Source organism: Sapajus apella, unplaced genomic scaffold (assembly GCF_009761245.1).
Source record: "Sapajus apella isolate SASKATOON/1434 unplaced genomic scaffold, GSC_monkey_1.0 scaffold6, whole genome shotgun sequence".
In the NCBI taxonomy this organism is placed as follows: Eukaryota; Metazoa; Chordata; class Mammalia; order Primates; family Cebidae; genus Sapajus; species Sapajus apella.
In genome coordinates, this window is record NW_022436946.1 from 19,738,932 (window position 1) to 19,756,257 (window position 17,326).

The 17,326-nt window shown below is 37.9% G+C and overlaps 1 long non-coding RNA gene across 1 annotated transcript in view; it reads left to right on the forward strand.

Moving 5' to 3' along the window:
• The first annotated feature begins 3,857 nt into the window (after window positions 1-3,857).
• LOC116549304 overlaps window positions 3,858-17,326 on the forward strand; it is a 55,787-nt gene continuing 42,318 nt past the window's right edge. Inside the window, exon 1 of the long non-coding RNA XR_004267799.1 lies at window positions 3,858-4,084. This is a non-coding gene — a long non-coding RNA (uncharacterized LOC116549304). The remainder of the gene's footprint in view (window positions 4,085-17,326) is intronic.

A 17,326-nucleotide genomic window follows, 5' to 3' on the forward strand; every position in this document is an offset into this window, starting at 1 on the left:
TCTTAAGGTGTAATTGATCCTAGTAGTATTAGCATGGTGGGCTGCAGGCAGTAAACAGAGAGCGTGCAGAGTAGAAGCTGAGAGGACCAAACTTGATTTGGGTTGGCCTCATGTGTAGTCATCTAATAATAAAACCTCAAAGTCCAAGACAACTTGGATTCAGTTTCCTTATAGGCTAGTGTGAATAAACAGAAGGTCTACTCTTTTAGGTGGAGTTATGGGATTCGTATTGCCTGTGCATTGATGGCATGTAAGTGGTAGCATCTTAACCCAAAAAGAAGTGGGGGAAAATGAATTTCAAATTGAAACAGGACCCTAGCCAGTGACTCTACGTAGTAGACAGAGTTCAGCCCATCAGGAAGTGAGGATTGGCTAGTACTAGGCTGTTGTTTGGCCAAACCAGATGCCAGAGTTCAGCACACATAGCTCCAGGCCCAGAAGTTCCTGTAATATGAGTCAGAATTGGAACATGAGTCCCATCACATGATTGGCTGACCAAGAGAAACTGTGGAAAGGGTATCAGTCAATTATCCCATGGGTCCACTTCCAGGGTCTCACATGAGATCTGCAACATAGATCAGCAGGTGAATTTCAAATCTCAGCTTCAGTGGAAAACGCAGAAAATAGGTAGAAGGCAGGTAGCTACAGATGGGGTAAAATAGACCATACCTAGAGAGTTAGAGCCTTCTGGGCTGGTCTATATTTTAATATTTTAACCTCAATTCTGGAGAAAAACAATGTTTGCCTCATTAATTCTCCTGGTTCCTTTGAAAAATACTTACTTTTTAATTAATTTTTTATTTACTTCTTCCTTATTTTTTTTGTTGATCTCTTCACATATATGTTTCATTAATCATAATATGGGTACTGTAGTCACTTCTACCTTACAAATTCTGCTGAGTATTAAAATGACAAAATGTTAAAAAGGTCTTATATTTAGCATAATGCCAGATACATACCCCTCAATATGATGACGATTATAAATATTAATATCAATATCTGTTCCATACAGATTATAAATGCCAGCTGTCAATTTAGTAAGTCTGTAACCAGGCTTCATGCCAAGTTGACCATTTACTCAGTTTTAACTTAGATACCTTTTTGATGCATAAGTCTGATGGCTATTTTTATTAGATTCCTTTTATTTAAAGAGTTGTCTGGTTTGTCATCCATTAATTTAGAATTTGCTAGTTACTAAATATAGAATTTCATGTTTTTCAGTCCTAAATATTTAAGAGATTTACTGATATTCTAGAGAAAAACGAATGTCTTTTTAAAAGCTATAAGTCTGATATTTAATAATAAATTCAATTTAGTTTAGTTCTAGAATCTGGAGAAGAGCAGTATCTGTTTACTGGCAGCTTTCTTTGGAATGAACTTCTTTAGCCTCTGATTTCTTTTAATCAAATTTTGACTGATGTGTTTCATGAAAAAAAGGCACATGCAATGCTTATTTTTCATAGTAAAATCCATTGATTTATAGCTGTCCATCTATATAAACGTCATGTTCTAGGGGTTTTTAATTCATTTAAGGAAACAAGAATATAGTCTAGGAAAGGAAGGTAAAGCATTTCATAATTTATGAGGTACGTACTGGGAAGAAACATATCGTGCTAAAACAAATGCTTTCCTATGAAAACAGAAAGTATCAGGGGAATTATAATAGAATTATTTGTTTGTTTATTTTTTTAAATATATTATATGTATATTTAAATATATAATATTTTAAACAAATATTTGTTTAATATTTGTTTATAAATCTAATTTTTTAAACCTGAAATAAATTACAATTTAAAATATAACTACCCTACAGTTTAAAATGGTATTCACTGCAGTATCATGTCTATATCAACCAGGGTAGTGCCTGGGTGATCAGTGCAGTTTACAACTGGAGGGGTGGAGTAGACATTCACATTATCCTCTATGGGACTAGATTCCATGCCCAGAATAGTGCAGTGCACAATGTGTACAGCTGTGCTCAGTGGCCCTAGATATGGAAGACACACTCATAATTAGTGGCAATCCTAAATTCCTGTGGCATCCAAATTGTTCGTTCCACAAAAAGAAAAAACAAGTACAAATATTTATGGACTGCCTTCTGTGCGCCATTAAAATTACTACAATGCCTAAGAAAGAATTCCTACCTGAAAGGAGCACAAAGGGAAAGTCAGAAAGATAAACAGTAAAATTGAATGTGATACAAGTATTCAGTTAGGGAAATGCACAAGGTACAATAGGGCAAAAGAAAGGGGACATTCGATACAATCTGGGACTTCAGAAAAGAGTTACTAAAAAATACGTCACATGGGCTCAGCAGTGAGAAGGAGCAGGAGTTTGCAAAAGAAAAAGAAATGACCAGGCATTTCTAGAGATAGAAACATCCTGGGTAAAGTCATAGGGGCAGGAAATATCAGGGTATATGGCAGAAGACATAAGCAACTCAAAACTACTTAAGCATAGAACATAAAGGCAAGTGTAAAGAAACATGAAGCTAGATTTAAGGCAGGTGGGTGAGATATAAATAGAGTCAGAAAATCCAAATTAGAAGCTACTGCAATAGCCCAGATAAGAGAGGCTGAATGCTGAAACTAGGATCGAGATGACAAGAATGAAAAGGAGGGGACAGATTGGATAAATATTCATCATTTATTCATTCCTCTGATATTTGCTGAGTTTTAAGGACTATGATCAATATGCCTCTGAATTTATCAACCCAGTCCCTGTCCACATGGCAGATGCAGTCACATAAGTGAGATACATGGGAGGCAAAATTGAGGATTAAGTGTCTAACAGATTGGAAAGTAAGTAAGTGAAAGCCAGGCAGGTCAACTTCTGGATTCTTGATGGGCAACAGCTAGATGTGGCCCATTCTCTAAAATCGGTATTGCTGTGGAAGGAGAGGATGACAACGAGTACGGGAATAGGCACATCGAACTGGAAACACTCAAACTATGACATTTAAAGAGTAATTTCAGCATTAAATTGTGCCAAAAATATAAAGAAATACATAAGTCATACAGACTGTGATGGTTAATTTTAGGTGTCAACTTGTCTGGCTTAAGGGATATCCAGATAGCCGGTAAAGTATTATGTCTGGGTGTGTCTGTGAGGATGCTTCCAGAAAAGATGAGCAATTGAATTAGTAGACTGAGTTAAGAAGATGGCCCTCACCATAGTGGATAGGCATCATCCAAGCTGTTGAGAACCTGAACAAAGAGGCGACAGAGGGAAGGTGAATTCTCTCTCTTCAGGAGCTGGGACACCCATCATCTCCTGTCCTTGGACATCAGACCTCCAGGTTCTCCAGCCTTCAGACTCTGGGGTTTGCAGCAGCAGCCCACGAAGTTCGCAGGATTTTTTGTCCTCACACACCTTACTTAGCTCTCTAGCTTGCAGACAACATATCATGGGTCTTCTTGGCCTCCAAAGTCATATGAGTCAATTCCCATAAGAAATCCCTTCTTACATATCTCTCTCTATACATATAGGTTCTTTTTCTCTGGAGAACGCTGAATAACATACTACATATATATAAATACATAAAACTACTATGAGATTTCTGCTAAACAAAAAACCTGCTAGATAGAGCTCTTATGAATGGATGCAGTTATTCAGAGCTGAATTGTGCATGCAGTATTTCATTTAAGGCTACACTGATATTTATGGCAATAAAAAGATGTTTAATTTAAAATGACAAACTTATAATTTAAAGCAATAAAAAAAAATACACAAGAACCCCTGACTCCGTGGCAAGATTGAACTGCAGCCTCACAGTATGAGACACCGGGAAAGAATCTGTTCTTGTGCGTAGGCTGGACCCAGACCAGTAGGCGATTGCATCTGGGCAAGTTCTGTGAATGAATTAACATTTTCTATTTAAACAAATGTTCTCTAAAAAGTCGTTTTTGTTATTTTACTTTCAGCTGTTTTCAAGGATTATTCAGATTTTTTGAATTCAGGAATTCACTTGAAGTATTTAACAGATCATCCGGCTTCTTCCCAGCCTAATTTTCCTAATAAGTGGCATTTTAACCTACTTTCTTCAAGAAAAGAAAAATAACTTCAAGGAGAAAGAAAGTACACAGTAAGCTGATACAAACAGTCCAGAAAGTGCTTCACAACTTGAAAAATATCTAAGAATGAAATTTTATATTTAGATGATAAAAAAAATGTGGTTCCAAAAATAATTATGCCTTAATATAACACGAGTTCATACAACCATATGAAAAATATAGACTGTCACATACATACTTCACAGACATTTCTTAACAGTAAAATCAACCACAATGAACATACTCATCATATTTATGGCTTTTGCCAAATTGGGGCACCAATCTGTTTAAAATGAGAAAAAATGTACTGAATTTAAGTTTCCGTTTCTAATCTGAAAATAAGAGGGTTGACCTAATTGTCTCGAAAGTAACTTCTCACTAAAAAAGCCTACTATTCTAGATTGGTATTTTGGTATTAAACTAATCTTTCTAAACTAAAGCTTCTAAACTTTGTAAATTATTAACAGTAATTTGCTCTATGTAAAATGTTAAGACATTTTGAAGGTTTATTTACACTTAAAATGTTCTATTTTTAATCATGCAAGATTGATATGTTATTTTAAAAAGTTCCAAGATGTTAAATGCCAGAGTGTATTTATTCATTCATCCCTTGTGCATCCCATGCACCCCATCATATTGAGCCATTTATTTATTCATTCATTGGTTTAAATATTTATTGAGCATATGCTGCGTATCTAGCACTTCAAAGGCACTAATGAAAGGGAACCACAAGGCACATTTTCTTCCCTTTTCCCTTAGAAACTGGTTGGATGGGAAATTCTTTCTTTCCTTCCTTCCTTCTTTCTTTCTCTTTCTTTCTCCTTCCTTCCTTCCTTCTTTCTCTCTTTCTTTTTCTCCCTCTGTGACTTAGGCTGGAGTGCAGCGTCACAATCTCAGCTCACTGCCACCTCCGCCTCCCAGGTTCAAGTGATCCTCCTGCTTCAGCCTTCTGAGTAGCTGAGATTGCAGGCACAAGCCACCACTCCCAGCTAATTTTTGTATTTTTAGTAGAGATGGGGTGTCGCCATGTTGGCCAAGCTGGTCTTGAACTTCTGGCCTCAAGTGATCCTCCTGCCTTGGCCTCCCAAAGTGCTGGGATTACAGATGTGAGCCACCATGCCCAGCCTGAACAGGAAATTCTTGAATGGTGCTTAACCATGTACAGAAACAGTCTAAGCATTCATCACACACAAAAAATAAATTGGAAATGTTACGATGCAAAATATTAGTGTGTCTTTGTCCATAATTTCAGAGAAATACAAGTGAAAGAGTCAATTAAGGTAATTGAATGATGTGACTTGTCAGGGATTCTCTGCCAAGTGCATCTCAAGGGAAGCCGGGAGTGTGGATTGGTAAAGAGGAAGTGGGGATCTGGGGAATGAAAACCCCAACATAGAGGCTGCAGGGAGCCTGGCTTTTGCAAGGTCAGGGGAAGCAGTATCTGTTGTCCTATTCTCTCATTGTCTTTATTCTGTATCTGTCTAACATTCACCTATCAGAAGAATCACTTAAGAACTTTATTATGTTTACTGTTAACGGCAGACACTCTGCTGTTTTGACTTTTTATAAAATGCTCCACGATAACTGCTTGTAAAAAAGTTTTATTTAATATGTCAATGACCTTTGCATGATAGCTCTTGTCTGACTTTTCACCTATTATTCCATGAACATTTTCTATTGTCAATTTTTAAATGTTAGGGAAAAAAACAAACAAACTAGTGGCTTGAGCTTCAAATCTAGTTATTCCATTTTCTGTTAACCAGCCAATCACTACCATACTGCCACCTAGTGGGCCATAGCAGCAACCTCCACGATTGACAGAAATTAATTCAAGTAAACTCAAATCTAGGATTCTTCAAAATTTCTGCTTTTGCGTGAGTTGCTTGGAATACTCAAATCATCTTAACATAAAAACGATATCATGAGTGGTTGTTAGGTTTCCAGATTGCTCACAAAACCATTGATCCCACAATGCACTTTGTTTTGTTTTGTCTTTTTGAGACAGTCTCACTCACTCTGTTGCCCAGGCTGGAGTGCACTGGTGTGATCTTGGCTGACTGCAACTTCGCCTCCCGGGTTCAAGCGATTCTCCTGCCTCAGCCTCCAGAGTAGCTGGAACTACAGGCGTGCATCACCACGCCCAGCTAACACAACGTACTTTGAATGAACACGTTCCATGTGTGCTAACCTATCTGTAGTCACAGCTTCGTAGAGACTTCTTGTGTCATCTCACGTGTACCTTCTGCTCTTACTCATCCTACAATCTATGAGAAAATGGCTGATTCCCAGACTTCCACTCCGACCTTGACCTGTACTCTGGCTCTGGCAGAAAAGGACCTTCCATGGGGTCTGTCTCTCTCTACCTGCTGCTGGTTCCTGAAGCTGTGGCTCAGCCAACAGCCGTGTTCTGCCTCTGTCCCTGTCCCAGTTCTGGAGCAGCTTCCACCCCACCCTTGCCTGGCTCTTATGGATGCCTCACTCCAGCCTTGCCTTGCTGATGGCTCAGTTAAACCCTCACTAATGAGCTCCCATAGTGACTTTCACCCTGTGGCTGGGTCAGGGCCTTACAGCTTCTCTTGACCAGAGAGGTAGTTTTCTTCTCCTCAATTTCCCTTCTCCAAATATTCCTAAATGTATGATGAATTAGTACTGTGGTTGCCTGACCCTAGGGTAAAGGGCACACAGTAGCTTAAGGAATTCCTCATTCTTCTGGTTTTTTGTGATGGCCTCTGTCCTTGAGTTGAGGCCTGAACATATGTAGAATATGTCTAGCTAAAAAGAGGCTGCCTTACAGTCTAGACTTTTTTTCAAATTTTATCTAAATGTGTAAAATATGTAATGGATATATAGGTAATTTGGCCAGGCAGTGTTTCAGTATCAAGTTTACTGTTTGTTTTCTTAGCCATGTCAAGTCTACAAATATTTCTATTTTTCCCTTCTGGGTATTTTTTGTTTATTTGTTTTGCTATTGCTTTCATGCACTTTACTTTTACATGTTAAACTTATGTGTTAAAACCCCACAATATTTGGTTGTTAATTCTGCCTCAATCCATTGATTATATTTTAAAGATATTTAATAAGAAAAAAGTCTCTATATTTTCTACATGCCATTTATAATTCTCTTCATTATATTGTATAGGGCCAAATTTCCATCTAGTATCATTTGCCTTCTGCTTGAAAGACTTCTTTCAACATTTTTTGTAGGGCAGGGTCTGCTGGTGATTAATTCCTTTAACTAATTTGTGCCTTCATTTTTGCAAGATGTTTTCCCCGGATAAAAAATTACATATTGACCAAAAATCTAGAAGAAAAGGATAAATTCCTGGACACTTACACCCTCCCAAGTCTAAACCAGGAAGAAGCTGAATCCCTGAATAGACCAATAACAAGGTCTGAAAATGAGGCCTACCAACCAGAAAAAGTCCAGGACCAGACGGGTTCACAACCAAATTCTACCAGAGGTACAAACAGGAGCTGGTACCATTCCTTCTGAAACTATTCCAAACAATACAAAAAGAAGGAATCCTCCCTAACTAATTTTATGAGACCAACATCATCCTGATACCAAAACCTGGCAGAGACACAACTAAAATAAAAAATTTCAGGCCAATATCCATGATGAACATTGATGCGAAAATCCTCAATAAAATACTGGCAAGCCAAAACCAACAGCACATCAAAAAGCTTATCCATCACAATCAAGTCTGCTTCATCCCTGGGATGCAAGGCTTGTTCAACATACACAAATCAATAAGTGTAATCCATCACATAAGCAGAACCAAAGACCAAAACTACATGATTATCTCAGTAGATGCAGAGAAGGCCTTCGACAAAATTCAACAGCCCTTTATGCTAAAAACTTTCTATAAACTAGGCATTGATGGAAAGTAGCTCAAAATAATAAAAGCTATTTACGTCAAACCCACAGCCAGTATCATACTGAATGGGCAAAAACTGGAAGCATTCCCTTTGAAAACTGGCACAAGACAAGGATGCCCTCTCTCACCACTCCTATTCAACATAGTATTGGAAGTTCTGGCCAGGGCAATCAGGAAAGAAAAATAAATAAAGATTATTCAATTAGGAAGAGAGGAAGTCAAATTTGTCTCTATTTGTAGATGACATGACTGTATATTTAGAAGACCCCATCATCTCAGCCTAAAATCTCCTTAAGCTGATAAGCAACTTCAGCAAAGTCTCAGGATACAAAATCAATGTGCAAAAATTACAAGTATTCCTATACACCAATAGCAGACAAACAGAAAGCCGAATCAGGAGTGAACTCCCATTCACAATTGCTACAAAGAGAATAAAATACCTAGGAATACAACTAACAAGGGATGTGAACGGCCTCTTCAAGGAGAACTACAAACCACTGCTCAAGGAAATAAGAGAGGACACAAGCAGATGAAAAACATTCTATGTTCATGGTTAGGAAGAATCAATATCATAAAAATGGTCATACTGCCCAAAGTAATTTAGAGATTCAATGCTATCCATATCAAGCTACCACTGATTTTCTTCACAGAATTTGGAAAAACTACTTTAAATTTCATATGAAACCAAAAAAGAGCCCACATAGCCAAAACAATCCTAAGGAAAAAAAAAAAAAAAGCTGGAGGCATCACACCATCTGACTTAAAATTATACTACAAGGCTACAGTAATCAAAACAGCATGGTACTGGTACCAAAACAGAGATATAGACCAGTGGAACAGAACAGAGGCCTCAGAAGTAATGACACATATCTACAACCATCTGATCTTTGATAAACCTGACAAAAACAAGCAGTGTGGAAAGGATTCTCTATTTAATAAATGGTGTTGGGAAAACTGGCTAGCCATATGCAGAAAGCTGAAACTGGATTCCTTTCTTACACCTTATACAAAAATTAACTCCAGGTAGATTAAAGATTTAAACATAAGACCTAACATCATAAAAACCTTAGAAGAAAACCTAGGCAATACCATTCAGGACATAGACATGGGCAAGGACTTCATGGCTAAAACACCAAAAGCAATGGCAACAAAAGCCAAAATAGACAAATGGGATCTAATTAAACCAAAAAGCTTCTGCACAGCAAAAGAAAATATCATTAGAGTGAACTGGCAACCAACAGAATGGGAAAAAAATTTTGCAATCTACCCATCTGACAAAGGGCTAATATCCAGAATCTACAAAGAACTTAAACAAATTTGCAAGAAAAAAAACAAGCAACCCGATCAAAAAGTAGGCAAAGGGTATGAACAGACACTTCTCAAAAGAAGACATTTATGCAGCCAATGAACATATGAATAAAAGTAATAAAAGCTCATCATCACTGGTCATTAGAGAAATGCAAATTAAAGCCACATTGAGATACCATCTCATACCAGCTAGAATGGTGATCATTAAAAAATCAGGAGACAACAGATGCTGGACAGGATGTGGAGAAATAGGAATGTTTTTACACTATTGGTGGGAGTGTAAATTAGTTCTACCATTGTGGAAGACAGTAGCAATTTCTCAAGGATCTAGGTCTAGAAATAGCATTTGACCCAGCAATCCCATAGCTGGATATATACCCAAAGGATTATGAATCTTTCCGTTATAAAGACACATGCACATGTATGTTTATTGTGGCACTGTTCACAATAGCAAAGATTTGGAAACAACCCAAATGCCCACTTATGATAGACTGGATAAAGAAATGTGTCATATATACACACACACACACACACACACACACACACACACACACACACACACATATCACGGAATACTATGCAACCATAAAAAAAGGATGAGTTAATGTCCTTTGCAGGGGCATGGATGAAGCTAGAAACCATCATTCTCAGCAAACTGACACAAGAACAGAAAATCAAACACCGCGTGTTCTCACTCATAAGTGGGTGTTGAACAATGAGAACACATGGACACAGGGAGGGGAACATCACACACCAGGGCCTATCAGCGTGTGGGGGACTAGGGAAGGGATAGCATTAGGAGAAATACCTAATGTACTTGATGGGGTGATGGACGCAGCAAACCACCATGACACGTGTATACCTATGTAACAAACTTGCATGTTCTGCATATGTACCCCAGAACTTAAAGTATAACAAAAAAAATTACAGGCTGAAAGTTTTGTTTTTGTCTTTTCAGTATTCCCTGATGTTGCTCCACTGTTGTCTAGTTTGCATTATTTTCATCAAGAACTCTGCTCTCCTCGTCTTCGTTCCTTCGTATCTAATGTGTCTTTTGCCTCTAGCTTTCAAAACTTCCTTTTTTCACTGGTTTTAAGCAATTTCATTATAATGTGTCTTTGCGTACTTTTCTTCAAGCTTCCTATGCTTGGGGTTCTTTAAGATTTTTAGACCTGAGGGTTTGTAATTTTCATCAGATTTGGAAATGTTTTTAGCAGTTATTCCTTCAAATGTTTTTCTGTCCCTCTCTCTTCTCCTCTGTGGGTTCCAAATTCTCATGTATTCGTTTGCTTGAAGTTTCCCCACAACCCACTGATGCTCTATTCATTTGCTCAGGACTTTTTCCCTCTTGGATAGTTTCATTTGGGATAATTTCCATTACCATGTCTTCATGTTCACTAATCTTTTTTTCTGCAATGCCTAATCAGCCATTGATCCAGTCTGTCTTTTTATCTCACACATTATAATTTTAACTTTGAAAAATTAGATTTTTGTATCTTCATATCTAAAACAGATTAATATTTTCTCTAGCTCTATAAATACGTGGAATACCTATGTTCTGTTTTAATAACATCATTAATAACCTTATCAATAAGTTTAATGCCTTTTATAACTAATTGTTCATGTAATTTCTGGGCTAATTTCAATTGATTATTTTTTACCTGTTTGTGGGCCCTGTTTTCCTGTGTCTTTTTATGCCTATTAATATTTTATTAGATGGGCTGGGCACAGTGGCTCATACCTGTAATCCCAGCACTTTGGGAGGCCAAGGCAGGGAGACCACTTGAGGTCAGGGGTTCAAGACCAGCCTGGTCAACATGGTGAAAGCCCGTCTCTACTAAAAATACAAAAATTAGCTGGGCGTGGTGGTGAGTGCCTGTAATCCCAGTTACTCAGGAGAAGAGGCGGGAGAATCGCTTGAACCCAGGAGGCAGAGGTTGCAGTGAGCCAAGATCTTGCCACCACACTCCAGCCATGGTGACAGAGTGAGACTCTGTCTCAGAAAAAAAAAATGTCAGACACTAGATGTCAGACATTGTAAAATTTACCTTCTTGGGTGCTGCCTATATATTTTATTTCTATAAATATTCTTGAGCTTTGTTATGGGAGATAGTCCCCTGGAAACCACATGATCATTTTGAATCTTGCTTTTTTAAGCTGTGTTAGGCAGAAGCAGAGCAATGATAGTCCAGGCCTGATTTTTGCTATACTACTGAGGCAAAATTCTTCTGAGTACTCTACTCAAATGCCCAGTGAATTATGAAGCTTTCCATTCTGGCTGATGGGAAGAAGTTCCAGTCATGGCTCCATGTGAGCTCCAAGGATTTCCCCTCTAATCCTTTGGATTGTTGCCCCCAGCCTTGGGTGGTTTCCTAACATGCATGTGCTGATCAGAACTCAGCTAAATACTTATGAAAGACTCCCTACAGAACTGCAGTTTTCTCTCTATGTAGTTCTCTCTTTTCTGACATTCTGTTCTGTGGCCTCTAGCCACCTTGGCCTTCCCAGACAATCAACATTGCCTCCTTCCTCTGAGAATCTGCTATAGGTCTGCTGCCTGAATACTCTCTCTAGGCAGTAAGCTGGGACATGTATAGGACTTAACTTAGTTCATTTCCCATCTCTTCAGCATCATTGTCCTTTGTTGCCTGTGGACAATGTCTTGAGAACTGCTGTTTTGTATATTTTTCTAGTTTTCCAGTTGCTTCCAATGGGAGAATAAATCCTGTCCCTGTCATTCCATCTTGGTCAAGAGCAGAAATTAGAATTACATTTTTAGAATAGCCATTCTATGTATTCTGTCTTTTCTCTGTGTACAAAACAACTCATCCTTTAAGTGCAAATATAATGTCAGCTTCTTTGTATAAGACTTTCCTGACATTCCCAGTATTTCCTAATGAACCCTATTACAGCATTTCTCACATTGTATTTTAATTATTTGGTTATATCCCTCTGTTAGGAGAGATATGCATAATATCATATATCATAATGTAATACATGTACTTATTATATCTCAAGTGCCTAGAACAATAAGTAACACATAGTAGGTCTTCAACAAATACTTTATGAATGTTCTGTGAGCTCTTTCTGATTCTTCTTTGGAAGGTGCTCATGAACTGGCCATCAGTTCGTCTAAATCTAGAAGGTCAGCCTTCAGTATTTTAGGATTTTAGGGAACTGCTGGGCTCCATTACTGCCTTCTTTCTCCCACTCCCTTATCACCTAGTTGCTCATGGTTGTTGAGGAAAATAATAGCTAATAGTAATGATAGGAACAGTAAGGCAAATAGCTGGTGGTGGCTACTAAGTACATCCAAATTGTAACTCAGGGTTTCTCATTGGTCCATCTGCAGTGAATTCTAAAACTCTGCAGACCTGGAGTCAGAATGCCTGATGTGCAGTCTGCTCTGTCGCCTCCTGCTTGTGCAAATCAGAGCTATTAACCAAGCTCTGAAAGCCATTTTGTGGTTAACAAAATGGAATGATAATCATACAGGTTTACAATCTTTTGTCTGCAATTTCAAAATCCTAAAAGCTATGAAAACCAAACGCTTTGTCATGACCCATTCGGCATCAAAATCTGACCTATGTGGAATGAACTCGTGAAGTTCTTAAAAACTTTTATTTGATCTCATTACGGTCACTCAGACCCTCCTGGGTATAGTGTATAATGCATGCTAAGGCCACCAACTTTCTTTCTAAAAATTGAAAAATTCTAAATTCCACAATCTGGCCCCAGTGCACATACCTTAATAGAGCATACACTTGGGCCAAGTATTTACTAAAAACGACTGTGGGTCTTTCCCTACCTCATGGGGTGGTTGTCAGGTGTGAGGATAACACAAATTAAAGCTGTCATCACGGCACCTGGATGCAGTAAGCCCTCATGAATTTATTATCATTTTTGAATTATACAATTTTTTAGCCCAAAATACATTTTCTCAGTTCTTCTGGAAAAGCACAAATAACCTATAGCACACTCTTCCAGCAATGTGCTCAAGTTCTCTCTTCCCTTTCTCTTCCTTTTTCTTTTTGTCACATTTTCTTACCCTTCCTTCCTTCCTCTCTTCTTGATATCCCATTCTCTTTTTTTATGAGACAGTCTTGCTCTGTCACCCAGACGGAGTGCAGTGGCAGGATCTTGGCTCACTGAAACCTCCACCTCCCAGGCTCAAGCGATTCTCTTGCCTTAGCCTTGCGAGAAGCTGGGATTACAGGCACCCACCACCACACCCGGCTAATTTTTGTGTTTTTAGTAGAGATAGGGTTTTGCCGAGTTGGCCAGGCTGGTCTTGAATTCCTGACCTCAAGTGATCCACCCACCTCAGCCTCCCAAAGTGCTGAGATCACAGGCATGAGCCCCTGGGCCTGGCCCCTAATATCGCATTCTTTTAATATCTTTGAAAGTGTGACGAAAAGATAGGAAGCTTCTTCCCAGAAAATCACTCCTTAGCACATATATACACATTTTCACATGCCTCTTTACAGATGTCGCAAATTCCACCAAGTCCATCAGGGGATCCTATTTTGGGGAGCTAATTGTTCTAGAATTAATATCATATGTATAAGAAAAATACCATTCACATGATTACTACTGTTTACCAATAATTTAAAGTATTTAAAAAATCATTTTATATTAAAAATATTATGCAAAATGTTTAAATATTTGGGAAAAAAATGAAAATATTTTCAAAACAAAAGGAATAACAGATAAGTTACTACCCTAAATAACTTAGGCAGGTGAATGAACCAAACAACCTCTTATGTATATTATCAGTTCTATTTTTCTATGATTCTATTCTTGTCAACAATTCAAATTTGTGTAGTACATATAGCTTATAAAGTGCTTTCATATCTATATTAATGTCATAAATCCTCATAGACTTCTTGAGAGCTGGGAAAGAGGCAGGTATTATCTTCATTTTACAGATTTAAAATTCAGATAGGCCAAATGACTTTTTGTAAGGTCACATACCTCAATCTCCAAATGTCTAATCCAGTCATTACACCACCACATTCACCGGTTCTTATGAAAATGACTCCCACATACAACTCTTCCATTCCAAGTTTTCATTGACACTCTAAATCATATTTGCATTTGAGTTCTTTTATATTTATGTACCTCTGATATATGTGTGTGTGTATATATATATATATATATATATATATATATATATATCAGAGGTACATAAATATATATATTATATATATATATAAATATTCATATGATATTTTTCTGACATACTATAAGATGGTGGCTATAACTGCTTCCCTCCCATATTTTCCATTGGCCTTTATCTAAGCACATGACATGCCAGTATAAGCCAACAGACATTGCTGTGAAAATCAAGGACAAGAACACCATATTATTCTCAATGCTCATTATCTTGTAAGCACAAGCACAATATAATATGTAGTCTGAGCAGGGAACTTGTGGTTTGTCCATATATTAAGATTCAAATAAGTCATAATGCAATGGAAATATTAATTCATATGTAATGAGGATGTGATAACCAATAATTTTTAAAGTGCTGGTATTCAGAAAGCACTGATTATTCCTAGAAGCACCTGGAGGGCATTTTTTTAAATCACATGTAGCTATACCTGTAGAAAATGCAAAAGAAGTCAAATGCCAGGTCAAAGTTTTGTTCATACGACAGTTAGTTTATTTCATCTATTATGTTTTTTACAATTCCCCTGTTGAGGGAATTTTACTCCTGAGAGATCCGTGACTTTTCCAGGGCCAGATATTTATCTGTGATGATTACCACCTAACATTTTGTTAATTATTGAATTTAAATTCAATATCTTTTTTGGTTATTTCTTATGGCTAAATCCTGCCTGATCCCTTAAAAGTCATGACTTGAGTCCTTTCTCATCAATAAGAGGAATTATACATGAGCAAGTATGACTAATACCTAAATAACACTTTCAGATTGCATCTAAGAGCAAATTAAAGAGAAAGTCTAACTGTAAGAACGTATGCCTTTGATTTTGTGGATAAAATGGCGACCTGTAGTCTTTATGTTTTTAAGTGATGAATCATAACCCAACATAGGTGTCTATTTGGAATATATAAAGGGTTTTCATAAATACTGTCTTGCTCAAAGATGTCTATTTTGGAGGTCCCTTTATTTCAGAGCCTCTTAAGGGCTATATCGTTAGTTTCAAATGTTGCTTTTGTTGAACAGATGATAAAAATATAACAATCAGGGCTTTAGGCAAAACAAAAAGAACATTTAAAAAGTGTGTTTTATACCTTCAAATTTCCATTATTTTCCTTTAACCAAAACCATTGATAACACTTCTCCAACATACATATTTTACATCCTTTCCACCTTTCCTCTTATCAAAACCTAGTTTCAGATAAGCAGCTGGGAATTCTGGCTACACGCAGCAGATTAAACACACGTTTACTATTGCTCCTCTGTAACACACCAAAATGAAAATAAATGCTTCAAAAGGCATAAATCTACAAGAACAAAGAGAATGGGAGAGCAGATAACAGCAGATGAGATATGTCAACAAAACTTTAGACTCAGGGAAGCAGGTGGATAAATAGCAATTGATCTGGCAGACCAGAGGAGACAGAGCTGTGAGTTTCCAAGGGAGGAAGCTGCTTAGCCTGGTGAATCTTGGAAAGACTTAAATTTTAAGGTTAGTAGGTACCTCTGATAGCAGGACTTCAGGTCAAAGCTGCAAATGGGATGATAGACTGAAAGTTTATGTGAGGCTCAGTTATACCCCCCGATTCTCTCCCCAGGAACCTGGCCCTTTTCTACCTCTATTGAACAAATTTACCTTTGGAGAGACTTATAGCTAAAAATGGACAGTGGGATGGCATTAGTGAAAGGCAACACAGAAAGTGAGGAAATTTAATAGAGTCTACTAACTGAATAGTGAATCTCAAGCCCCTTTACCCTTTGTCTCTCAGACTGCTTACAGCTACACTTTTATTTTCCAGTCAGGAGATAGAACTCCTTAAGGAGTTAGTGGTTATTAATGTAGGGCAATTTCATCCATTAGGGGTCATGTGAAAATGTCTCAAGACATGTTTGTTTCATACACCTGATGTGTGGATAGGGGCTGTTGGGGATTGCCTCTGGTGTCTAGTGGCTAGAGGCCAGGGATGCTGCTAAACATCTTGCAAATTACACAGGCCAGCGCCACATAACAAAGAATTACACAGCACATAATGTCAATAGTCCCAACATTAAGAAATCCTGTACCAGGACAGTGCTTTTCAAAGTGTGCTCCCCAAACCCACAGCATACTCAGCAACTGGGAACTTGTTAGAAATCTAAGACTCCCCAGACCTACCCAATCGCACACTTTGGCGGTAAGTCTCAGGCCTCTGGGTTTTAACAGGCTCTCCAAGAGATTCTAACTTCATTACAGTTTGAACCACTACCAAACCACTGCTCTTAGGAAGCCACAACCCAAAAGAAAAGCCCCACAGATGCTGGAAGCTGGTGGTCCTCAGAGTGAGGTTGTAACTGCCCCGTGTTCCCGTCATGTGCTAAACCCCATGAGACTGCCATCAACTTATCAATGCATGACTCTTAAAAAAGAATAACCAGCCAGATAAATCACCAAATGATTGAGAAAAAAGTATCTAACATGAAAAGGACCCAAACAAACAAAAGGTATATGTGTGTATGCATGTATACTCACACATCAGGTCTATAATTAATATCTTCAACAAAATAAGGTGGGTTTCAACAAAACAGGACACATGCCATTTTAGGCTGGATTATTTTAAAAGAAAAAAAGAGTTAAAAAGCAAACATTATCATCAAAAGAATAAAGAAAAAGAAGAAAAGACAAGGCACAGAACCAAAATAGGGAATTGCAGATCACAGCCCAACTGAAAATGAGAATAATTTGAAGCTGAGTCCCAGAGGGAATGGGGTAAGATTTCTTTACTGTCTCCTACTCAAAGACTGGATTGGGCCTGGACCCATAGGTGGTTAAAATAAGAAAAGACTCCACCTCTGGCTGAGGAGGACCGTAACGGTAAGGGACAGGAAGGGCCTGAGGAGGACAGAGCACTCTAACAGTGTGGTGAGCAAACACGATTCGGGAATCA